The sequence below is a fragment of the Triturus cristatus genome, chromosome 4_1 (assembly GCF_964204655.1).
Source record: "Triturus cristatus chromosome 4_1, aTriCri1.1, whole genome shotgun sequence".
NCBI lineage: Eukaryota > Metazoa > Chordata > Amphibia > Caudata > Salamandridae > Triturus > Triturus cristatus.
The window spans coordinates 218680651-218693784 of NC_140585.1; the positions used below are offsets into that span (position 1 = coordinate 218680651).

Below are 13134 nucleotides of genomic sequence, written 5' to 3' on the forward strand. Positions count from 1 at the left end.
GAAAAGGACCTGCTAAGTTTACACCCCTTTATAAACAGACCTGTAAGACCGAAGACAGCAGATTAAAGTCAAAAGGTAAAAAATAGCAACAAGACCAGACGCCCAATATAAGGGCAATCAAGTGGTGGCCCAAGAAATAGACCAACGCCTAATTAAATTATTACGTCACTGTTAATTCTCACAATATCTAGCAGTAAAATCAATAGTGAGAAAGAGCTTCCTGAACAAAGTAGTACAGCAGCAAAAACACCAATCACGTTTTGCTATTGGCAACCAGTATTTTTATCCTGTGGACGTGGCAAACATGGGAGGCTAAATGGAGCACAACTCACAGCATGAATTACAGTTTGTGTTACCATAATCGAACAGGCAATTTTTAGGGAGTTTTCGGGTTTGAAGTTGCCCAAAATAATTTACTTTTAACTCTTTTTCCAGTAAATGTATATTGTCATTTTTATGCACTTTATTAACCTGCCACCTACTAATTCTGCAAAACACCCACCCACCCCAGGAAGCCAGGTCTCTGCTGCACTCGGCATTTGTCGCGAGGCCTTGCCGTCAGCCTAGCCTAGTCCTCAACCCACCACAGACGACCAGCACCTGCTGTGCACAGCCTTTGGCAATGGGCACTGGTGGTTGGCCACAGAGGCCTGATCTTTAGAAAGATATGTAGCAACTGTTTGTTGTCTGCTGTTTTCTCAACAATAATTTTTCATTTTTCTGGAAAAAGACTGTGCCTCTTTAGGGATCATAATGGTGGCTGTCAAATTGTATTTGGAAAAATAACGGTTCGGTTTACCATATTAAATGTTCATTTTACATTGACTGAGTTGGGGGAAGTATTGTTGGAAAGGGAAGTTTCTTTCGAATGGTATCTACCCAGTGGATTCCTCCTTGGGGCAAGCTGCCAGACGGCGTTCACCAGGAAGTCATCCAATCACTAGACACCAGGGATTTTTAGCAGGTGAAGCAATCCCGTGGGAAAGGACGTGTGCTTCCACAGCCTCCAAAACGTGGGGGTGATTACCCCCAATTTCGTTCAACAATCAGGACTTTGCATTTAGGGCAGAAGAAAGGGATGTAGTTGTTGCACACCGACACTTGGCCATACGTCCATCCCAAAAAGTGGCAAACCAGTATTTTAGCCTCCCAGGGCTGCAGAGGGGAGGTTCCCCCAATTTGTGAGGATGGCAGGTGCTGGAGGGGGGTAAAAATCCCACTGAATGGCAAGAATCGTTTTTTTTTAAAAATATAATAGAGGTGGCTCTGGCCCCTGACTTCAGGCCACACCCTCACCCCCAAAGCCTCAACAGTCTATCTGCTTCCCTGCAGACTAAGACATCCCCACCCCAATCCCAATGGCATGCGAGAGGACATCGTTTTCTTTTGCATGCTGTTTGAACTTATGAACCAGGAAAGTGGGGCTAAATTCCAATATCATCCCACTTGCAGTGCTGAATGGCTGTACTTTTTGGGTTTGGGTAGGTCGCCACCTGGGGATCAGGAGCAGACATCTCTAGAAAACTTGACATTGAACAGATCCAAAGACGTTTCCTTGCCCACAATACTCTTCATACCTCAAACGCTGCCTAAAATCACAGATTTTTCTTGCATTCTCTGTGACAAAATTCCAGATACCACAGGGATCCAAAACATTCCTGCCACCCAGCTCTCCTCAACTTGCAACTATAAAAACACCCACCTACTTGTGTGGCTGGGCCTAGTGGTCATAGATAGCCCCCGCAGGAAATGTGAAGAAATGTGTGTTTCTAGTCAAGGTTTGCAGCTTGCAAGAGCTTCCTGGTGAGAGCCACACAAATCACCCCACGCTGGACTCCCTTGGGTGTCCAGTTTTCATAAATGTGTTGATTTGGTAGGTTTCGGTTGGTGCTGGGTCCAAAATATACACCTACTTAAATCTCACAAAAGGGTAAATTTTGAGAGAATTTTGAGATGGGAAAGTTGAACTGTCCATGTTGCATTTTGAGACCTTTCCACGTGCAGGGTCTAGACCCATCCACACATGTAATGTTTTGTCGAGAGACATTGGGGAATGCTGGGTGGCAGGGAATTCAACCCTCCCCACAGATTCCAGAATTTCACTCGCAGAAATGTGAGGAAAAATGTGTATTTTCGGGCAAAGTTTGCCGTTTGCAAGGGCTTCTGGGTAAGAAAACCTGGTGAGAATCACGTTACACTACACTGGACTCCCCTGGGTGTCTAGTTTTCATAATTGTTTAGGACTGCTATGTTTCCATAGGTGCCCGCTGAGCTAAAGCCCATAATCTACAGCTACCCAAATTGCACAAACAGGGCTGGTTTTAAGAGGAAAAATGTGATCTGTCCATGGTGTGGTTTGTGCCATTTTCTGTCTTAGGCGCTAAACCCACCCATGCAAGTGAGGTACCATTTTTATCAGGAGACATGGAGGAAACATTGGGTGGTAGGACATTTGTGACTCCCAGGAAAGTTCCGAAATTTCCCTCACAGAAATGCGAGGAAAATGTATGTTTTTAGACCACACCTCAGGTTTGGGGGAAAGAAAACCGGATGAGCTAGGGCATAAAATACTTCTGCTGGGTGAAATATGATGTCTCCAAGTCGGGTTTTTGGGCGTTATGTGTCGCAGACGCTAGGCCCCGACATATAAGGGAGGTACAGTTTTTATTGGGCGACAAGTAGAATGAATAGATATATATATATATATCTCCCTTCCATCTTTCCGGTTACCCTTCCCATAACTTTGTTTCCCAGCTCTACAATCCTTTCTCGTCTATCACATATATCCATGGAGTATCTGCGTGTTTCTACCATTGTTTCTTCCTTTTTCTTCTACCATTTGATGTTTCTAGGTATGACATTGTACATACCCACATATCTATTCCATACACTAATATGGACAAAACAATCACATGATATTCTAGTGCAAACTCTATGCACTACGCATATCTACTAGACACCCTGGTTTGAATCTGCTCTGTATTCACATCAGCCAATTATCTGTGATGTTTGTCCGTAGTTGATGAACCTGATTAATTGTATTCATACAATGGGACATTTGTCCTTTGGCTGACCGGTACATCCACACTGTCACTAGAGAGCGTTGTCCTGCATAGACACCTCGCACTGTATATATTTAAATAGTGCTTTGTAACCCCTTTTTAGGTCTCGCCTGATTCAGCGCTTGCGCTGATCTGGCCGAGACATTTTGTAAACAGGCTTTTTCAAAGTGCTGCCTGGCCTAAAGCTACAGTGCACGTGAACGTGCACGCGCGCCCTCCGTAGCACGCGATCGCGATTGCGATCACTTTCACTTTCGCGGCCGCGTTGCCAAAGCTTGTTTTCATTGTTTCTAGAAATAATTGTACATTCTCTTGGCTGCCCGCTTGCTTCCAACCCCTTGTTTGTACAGAGCATGTCTTTCTTCACTACAACCTGTCACCTGTACTACCTGCGCACCACTGTGTAATAACCACAGAGCCACGTGACGCGTAATGCACACCAACGTAATGTGAACATTACAACTACACTTTAACTAAAGTTGCAATAATCAAATGCTCACTGGTTCATGCTTGCCCTGGGGTCCCTGTATGTATAATAATATATTGTGGTACTTTAAGCTCTCCAATCTGGTACAACCATGTGTGGTCCCCCCACCCCATACATACACACACACTCATACTATATACAAAACAAATCAAAATACATTTCTCACTGTCAATGTGCAGTGTAGGGTACCGGTGTTTGCCTGCGCCTGTCAACTTTTTTTTTTGCAGTTTCATATAGCGCGAACTCGACCCGAAGGTATTGGAGCGCTTTACATGAGCACCAGTTACAAGGACCCATACATGTTTTGTTAGGCACGGGGGAATTAAGTGATGTGCCCAGAATCACAGGATGTGGAGCCGACGTCAAACTCAAACCTGGTTCTCCAGCTCCAGGGTAGATAGTGCTGGCCGTTACGCCACATCCTCTCCCCAGATCGTTTGTACTCACATTGAAGACACAGCTCGGTGAAGCACAACACGAAGTATACGCCCGGCAGTGTGCACTTCCTCCAATCACTGGGGCTCCTCATGAGAAACAAATATATCACACGTGCGAAGCCTCACAGCCGGGGAGCTTGGGGTCGGAGAGCATGGCGGCCTCTCTGCGTGGATGCACGCGCTGTGGAGCGCGGACCCTCAAATACGGCAGTCTCGACTTTTCTCAAAGCTTCATGTCGAGTGGGAGGTGCTGGGCGAACCAGTTTCACTCTGCATACCTATCAGAGGAGCAGAGCTGATGTACAAGCACGAGAGGCCTCTTTGTTTAGGCCTTGCTGCCAATCAAAGCATAGCTACACTCCTCTGTTGCCAGTTCTGCCCAGCAATGCTGGGTGTTTGTTCATGACTCATTAAACGAACAGCATGACATGTGGTTCTGTTTCTGTTCGGGTAAAAAAATCTTAAAACGCAGCATCGAGTATGTGTACCTGACTTCCTCGCCCTCGTGCGAGGAGTAATAAGAAAAATGCTTAAATGAAGGGCAGATCACAGAAACATTTGTATATTGCACAGAAACTTTGCACCAGTGCAAATCCATTTGCACAATTTGATGCTTGTGTAATACGTGCCTTACATATGATTGTACATACAATTTCTCCATTTTCTGTACACAGCTCTTTCTGTAATATGATTTGCTGTATTTTATTACGTTTAATATTCTTACGTAGCAAAAATGCTGCAATGCAATGTGTTTCTTTTTTTTTGCGCCAGAGCAAAGTTTCTGTAAAAGGCGAAGCAGCCATATTACAGAACCTTCACACTGCTTTGGTAAATCACATTTTGCACTATTGGGCTGCCTATATTAAGTGGAATGTAGACACACATGTTGCACATTCCATATGTATTTAAGCTTAAAGATATTTGAACACAATGCACACGTTTTTCGGCGCACTTCCGACAGTGCCGCAGATGAAGCATGCACTTTTGTGGAGAGTAGGTGCATTCTGCATTTGTCATATTGCACTTGTGTAATAACGCCAAAGGAACACATTCCCAGCTTTAAACGTGTTGGCAGTCCGCTCCTTAGCACTGGGGTATCTTAGTAATAGTGCGAGACGGACACAGTGGCAGCAGGTCAGATATCAGTGCGGTGGGATACTTAGATGTAATGTCAACAGTATGAAGAACAGGTGGGCATGGGCGTGGATTTACCAAAACATCAAGGGTATCGGAAGTGACATCACAAACTCTGTTACTTCAATGGAATCACAGGAAGTGCCATCGTCCGAAGAAGTGATGTCACACGACCTTGACCCTAATGACATCACAATAATAGGAATCGTTCAAGCACTCTATAAAAAAGTATGTGATTAATATAACGCAGTTATTAACACAGATAAATGTCGCTTCTAGATACCACCTATAGTTTAACTGGGGTGATGGCATGAGATGTCAGGGAGGCAACATTACTAATTTCTCGCTTTATTACAAGAGCACAATGTGCGTTCCTTGAGATAGGATATCATGCATTAAAAATAAACAAGAACAAATAATTTATATTACAAGCTGTTATGATTTGATGCTACCCCAGTGACTACCTGAAAAATAAATGCATTGGTAACTCTCAGAAAAGATGAAAAGAGAGATTTGAAAAACAATAGTGATTAGGTTCACCTGAATTAATTAATTAATATGGATCGTATATATGAAATGTGAACTGTGTTATTGGACTATATTTGTCTTATTGTGGACATAATTTAGTTTATTATAGCGTGTATGGGGCTATCACTGATGCGAAGTACAGAGGAGAAGGTCACTCATTCACAACAGTGCAACATGTTGCCATGTTTTGAAAAAAATGTTTTCGGTTCATACTTTTATCACTTTGTATTTGATCATAAGAGTGGGCATTGCACTACTCAATTGATGCATTTTAGAGAACTGTAATGGTAATGTCCCGGGTCCCAGTGGAAGCTGCAGAATGTAAATAGTGCCCATTAGGACTCAATGTGCATTCTGGTCTTGGCACTGCTGTTGTCACCTTTGAGGCCAGGAGTCGAAAAGTCAGCACCAAGGGTCAGCTGCTAAATCTGGTAACCTCTGAAAAACAGGTAGTCTGCAGTTAAAACCCATGGCAGGTAGACTGCAGTCAAAATTCATGACAGGTAGACTGCAGTCAAAATTCATGACAGGTAGACAGCAGTCAAAACCCGTGCCAGGTAGACCGCAGTCAAAACCTGTGGCAGGTACACTTCAGTCAAAATTCATGACAGGTAGACTGCAGTCAAAACCCGTGCCAGGTAGACTGCAGTCAAAACCTGTGGCAGGTACACTTCAGTCAAAATTCATGACAGGTAGACTGCAGTCAAAACCCGTGGCAGGTAGACTGCAGTCAAAACCTGTGGCAGGTACACTTCAGTCAAAATTCATGACAGGTAGACTGCAGTCAAAACCCGTGGCAGGTAGACTGCAGTCAAAACCTGTGGCAGGTACACTTCAGTCAACATTCATGACAGGTAGACTGCAGTCAAAACCCGTGGCAGGTAGACTGCAGTCAAAACCCGTGGCAGGTAGACCGCAGCCAAAACCCATGGCAGGTAGACCGCAGCCAAAACCCGTGGCAGGTAGACCGCAGGCAAAACCCATGGAAAGTAGACCACAGTCAAAACCCATGGCAGGTAGACTGCAGTCAAACCCATGGCAGGTAGACCGCAATCAAAACCCGTGGCAGGTAGACTTCAGTCAAAACCTGTGACAGATAGACCGCAGTCAAAACCTATGTCAGGTAGACCGCTGTCAGAACCCATGGCAGGTAGACCGCAGTCAAAACCCATGGCAGTTAGACCGCAGTCAAAATCCGTGGCAGGTAGACCGCTGTCAGAACCCATGGCAGGTAGACCGCTGTCAGAACCCATGGCAGGTAGACCGCAGTCAAAACCCGTGGCAGGTAGACCGCAGTCAAAACCCGTGGCAGGTAGACCGCAGTCAAAGTATGCAGGGACAAGAACCTGGCAGTGTGACAGTAGTTGAACAGGTGCTGGAGAGAGGACTGAAACCAATTGAGGAGTCAATGGATGTTTTGCATGAGGTTAACATAATCCTCACGTCAGTGTAAGTTTAGCTACATTATGACCTTCAGTTCTTTACAAATATTTCCATATGTGCATTTTTATCGTTCCTTTTTTTCCTCCTTAAATATGTGCGATTTTAGCATTACTGCTGCTTGTAAATTCAACTTAGATAGGCCAGTCTCCATCAGGTCAGTTCTACCTTTCATGTTATCCCTGATCCCTTTCAGGATCTAGAAAGGGTTCTCTGTGGGTCATGTAGTGAACCACTTGTTTACAAGAAGATTCTATGATTTTGTATGTTCCTTCCGTGTGCAATTTGTACAATAGGGTGCGTTGATTTGATAGTGACATGCACATCAGAAGAACAAAAAAACAATTTATGTCAAGTGTGTAAGTAAACTGTTTATGTTATTTAAATGAGAAAACCTAGATGCAGCATTAGTCAGTCTCCATATGAGCATCTCAAGTTATATCTCCGTAGGAAAGTCCTTCCCTCTGAGCACCAGCGGAAACACCATGGATGCATCAAAATGTAAGCTCACCTTTGCTAAAAAATCCCCCAGCTTCCTTCAGACACAGCATAGCAGCCATGCTTGCTCACCCTCTCGACAATGGCTCTGAATGCTCAGCTCAGAGCAGCAAAGAAGAAAATGAAAGGCTGCCTTCATTTTCTAAAGTGGAATATAAGTACTGTGAGATAAATCCTGTAGTATACATTAGTATTATATAGATGGCCATAGAACCGGCACACCAAATGTATCTATACAGGGCTCTCAGACATATGTTGGAGTGACTGCAAAGGTCTATGAACTATATTGCAAACAAAAGCAATGCAACTTAGCAGAGCTACTTAACACATGCGTCATGAGTGGATATAAAGTTAGGGCACAGAACGGTACATTCGTTTAATCTTTTTATGTGTGTTAAGTTTTCACACATGTCCGTGCGACACAAAATATGATGGAGTAAAATACAAATATATCCAATTTTTTAATATTTCTTTACTGTGCTTACATAATTTGTATGTAAGCAAAAAAGGGCTACGTTGCAGCTGTAATCATCTTAAGGCACTGCAAATCAAATCAAATCAGCTTTATTCGATTTTTGACAATAAAAAAAAATCATAAAAGCACCAGTGTTAAAAACAGATAAAATACTTATTACAGTAATATTACATAATACAGGGAAATAAGGAGGACAGTTCTTATTTTCGTAATTAAATTGCGTGCTACAAGAACCATAAAGGCAATCCATATACACAGAGGGCTGCAAGAAGCTAATTTTAACAAAAGCTTCACAATGTGTTCCGGTACCTGATAACAGTCTTTAACAAGCATTAAAAATGCAATAGGTCTCGCCTTTCATTAAGTTAAAGCCATTTGCTTTGCTATACAATACCATTAGCAAAGCAAATGGTTTAAACTTAATCAAAGGCGAGACCTATTGCATTTCCAATGCTTGTTTCACTTGTGACACTTTGTGCATGTTAACTTTGCTGTACATACTTCACTAGCTCAGCAGCACTTTTCACTCCTCACTGTGTACGACTAGCACCTACACACTTCCCTAGGGCTTATCTGCATGCAAACAGATTGACATACAAAGACTTACAGACACAACATTCGGTTGTCACAGGTTGGCATATAACTAATAACGCACGCTATCCCAGCCACATCTCATACCAGTGGCATTGATGTAATATTATTACGTTCAATATCTGCATTCAGGCGGTAATCAAGCAGTATTGACACACTGAGTATTTATACTCCCTATACATGATAACCAGGTCCGCTGGGATTCTGTTTCAATATCATCATACTGTTCAACTTGAAGCTTGGCGTTATTTATTAGCCATTTAGGAACAAATACATTCACTTCACATCTGCGCACAATTACTAACAGTGACAATGCAATAACAGAATTTTTCTATATCTATTCTTTATAATGGTATCTGTAGTCTGTCTTTCTTGTCCATGACCTACGTGGTCATTAACATGTGATTTTTGACCTAGGGGGTGAGAAAAAGTCTCTCTCACCTGTACCTAATTAAGATTTTAATGATGTTCATGTAACAACATTGTACTCTTTAAAAGCCTTTCATTTGTATGTAGCACGTTATGTGAACAAGGCCGCAGTAATGCACTGCTGATGACGTCACTTATTACATCATTCATGACATGGTCAGTGACATCACTGATGACACCTCAAATGACATCACTGTTGACATTATCCACTGACTGTGTTTCAGTAAAGTTTAAATATGTATATATATATATATACATATATATATATATATATTCACTTAAAAAACCATAGGTTTCACACGTTATAGTTAGGTGGATATTTCACTCGTAAAAAACCAATGAAATTACCCCGTTATAGTTAGTTCAGATAACTATAACTCGCGCGCCCGCAATCCTGCTCATGACGTCACATATTACATCACTCATGACATGATCAGTGGCATCACTCATGACATCACTGATGACATCATCCTTGTGATAGATTGGCGGTCGCGCGAGTTATAGTTATCTGAACTAACTAGAACGGGGGAATTTCATTGGTTTTTTACGAGTGAAATATCCACCTAACTATAACATGTGTGAAACCTATGGTTTTTTTAAGTGAATTTGCAAGGTTTTTTAAATGCTAATTCCTAACTATAACGTGTGTGAAACCTATGTTTTTTTCAGTGAATTTGTACGTTTTTTTAAATGCTAAGTTATGTATGTATTATTTTTTTTATATATTTATTTTACAATAAACTACATAGAATTTTTTTTTCTTTTTTTTGTGTTTTTCACCACGCGCGCACGGTGCGCGCACCCTCGCGATTTTTTTTAAAAAAAACTCTACCCTGCCCCCTTTTCACGTTCGCCACCTTCCTTTTTCACTCTCGCACTGAAAACAAACAAAATGGCGGCCGACACTTCCTGATTTCGACCGATTCGAACGTTGACTAACATGTAACCACCAATCAGAATTACGCTCGCGCACGTTAGGGTGCTCGCACGGTGCGCGGCTATAGATATGTATGTGCTTTTAACTGCAATTTTCTCAGGAACTACTGAACAGATTGACGCCATATATGCAAAAGGCACATCCCTGACCTGAGGACTACCTCTCTGCCGAATTTCAAGTAATTTTGTTCAGCCGTTCGGGCTGTACCTTCGACTAAAGGTCCTATGGGAAAATGCATGGGGAAAACACGTTTTGGGACCCCCCTTTTTTCTCGGCCCACGCTTGACGAATCCCCCCGAGACTTTCAGGGTAGGAGCTGAGCGGAGCTCCCCATTAGTTTTGAAAATTTCGCGACGATTCGTCAACTGGCGCCAAAGTTATTCAAAATAGAATTTTCAGATTTCCTATGGAAACACGGTCCTAACTATAACTATCTACTGGCGACCGCCAGTAGATTATATATATATATATATCACTAAACTGTGTGAATGTCTGTATCAGTCACTAACCCATGCATTCAGTAAGACACATGTAATCACTCACTTATACAGTCAGTCACGCACCCACTAAATCATCCATTCAGACACTTATACACCCACTCATTCTCCAATACACCTTGGTGAATATATATATTCACTCATATATGCACAGTCACACACCCCCACCCACCCACACAGACACTCAGGCACCCATACAGATACTCAGACAACCAATCAATAACCCATATAGACCCTCATTTAGCTACTCAGCAACCCATGCTACCGCTTACACACCAGCTGACAAACTAAACTGTGTGAATGTCTTTATCAGTCACTAACCCATGCATTCAGTAAGACACATGTAATCACTCACTTATACAGTCAGTCACGCACCCACTAAATCATCCATTCAGACACTTATACACCCACTCATTCTCCAATACACCTTGGTGAATATACTCACCAAGGTGTATTGGAGAATGAGTGGGTGTATAAGTGTCTGAATGGATGATTTAGTGGGTGCGTGACTGACTGTATAAGTGAGTGATTACATGTGTCTTACTGAATGCATGGGTTAGTGACTGATAAAGACATTCACACAGTTTAGTTTGTCAGCTGGTGTGTAAGCGGTAGCATGGGTTGCTGAGTAGCTAAATGAGGGTCTATATGGGTTATTGATTGGTTGTCTGAGTATCTGTATGGGTGCCTGAGTGTCTGTGTGGGTGGGTGGGGGTGTGTGACTGTGCATATATGAGTGAGTGGGTGATTCACTGGGTGTATGGGTTCAAGAGTGCATCTGTGAAGGGCTATATGGGTGGGTGAGTGTGTGTATGGGTGTGTTGGTGAGTGAATGGATGCCTCAGTGGTACATGTGTAACTGCTTATGTAAAAGGCAGTATATGTGAGTCTTGGAGTATATAAATGACTACATGTGAGAGCGAGTGATTGTGAGAGAGGCTGTATGGATGAGTGTGTGCTTGTATTAGTTATTGTATAAGAGTGTAAGTATGTGTTAGTATAAGTTTGAATAAGTGAGGTGGAGTGTGTAACTTTATAGTTGAGTATGATTGATTCTTTGCATGACTGACTAGGTGTGTGAGTAACTCTATGGATTAGTGGCGGTGTGTGAGTGTCTGTATAGATATGTGCGTGCATATGATAGTGCCGTATTGATGGTTGACTGCATGTATGAGTGACTGTATGGGTGAATGAGTGGATATGTGTGTAGACCTAGGAATTAGTGAGTGGGTATGTACTAACTGGTATTGGTGTGTCTATGGTTTCGAAAATGGTAGTCTGTAGTTTAGAGTGGGTGTATCAAAGGTTCTATCAGGGCATGAGGAGGTGCATCAGATTATCACGTGGATGATGTCATCAGTGATGTCATTTGAGATGTCATCAGTGATATCAGTGATGTCACTGACCATGTCATGAATGATGTAATGTGACGTCATCAGCAGTGCATTTTCGGGGGCGCAAGTTATAGTTAGCTGAACTAACTATAACGGCCGAATTTCGCTGGTTTTGTACGAGTGAAACGTCCAACTAACTATAACGTCCCTGAAACCTGTGGATTTTTCCGTGAATTTTTAAGGTTTTTTAAAAATGCTAATTTCTGACTCGAACGTCCCTGAAGCTTGTGGTTTTTTCAGTGAATTTCAAAGGTTTTTTTAAATGCTAATTTTTAACTATGCCTATAAAGGTAGGACAAGTCCAGAAAGACGAAGAAAGGTGCAGAAAGAAGCAAGAGATGTGCACATAGAACCAACAGAGGAGCAGAAAGAGGCCTTGTTGCAAAGTCATCCTGTGCCCCCAACTTTTTGCTGACAGGTACTGGTGGTAACTGACTGACTAACCAGGCCTGGAGCCAGTGCTATGCTGAAAGACACTTAGAAAACAGTGAAAACACCTACATACACTAGGGTACACCAGGGGTTAGGGTACCCCTGTGATTAGCATGACCTCCCCTGTATGGCCCTAGTACATAATAGGGCAGGGGGATTAAAACTACCTCTAACTAAGAGGTGCAGAAGGAGGAAAGAGAAGTACAGAAATAAGCAACACAGGTGCTGAAGGAGGCAAGAGAGGTGCAGAAAAAAGCAAGTGAAGTGCAGAAAGAGGCAAGTGAGGTGCAGAAAGAAGCAAGAGCAGTGCAGAAATAACCAACATAGGTGTAAAAAGAGAAAAAAGGGGTGCGGAAAGGGGTAGGAGAGGTGCACAAAGAGGCAAGAGAAGTACAGAAAGAGGCAGGAGGGTTGTAGAAAGATGGAAGAGAAGTGCAGAAAGAGGCACAAGAATTGCTGAAAGAAGCAACAGAGGTGTAGAAAGAAGCAAGAGAAGTGCAGAAAAAGGCAATTAAGATGCAGATAGAAGCAAGAGTAGTTCGGAAAGAGGGGTGGAGAGAGAGGCAAGAGAGGTACAGAAAAAGGCAGGAGGGGTACAGAAAGAAGAGAAGTGCAGAAAAAGCCAAGAAAAGTGCAGAAAGCGGCAAAAGAGGTGCATAAAGAGACAACAGGGGTGCAGAAAGAAGCAAGACAGGTGCAGAAAGAAGCATGGAAAGCGCAGAATGAAGCAACAGGGGTGCAGAAAGAGGCATGAGAAGTGTAGAAAGGAGCAAGTGAGGTGCAGAAAGCACCA

The 13134-nt window shown here is 42.7% G+C and overlaps 1 protein-coding gene across 1 annotated transcript in view; it reads right to left on the reverse strand.

Annotated features, from left to right (window-relative positions):
- The window catches only part of OSBP (oxysterol binding protein), a 465191-nt gene that overhangs the window by 217749 nt on the left and 234308 nt on the right, over positions 1–13134 (reverse strand). The window lies entirely within an intron of this gene.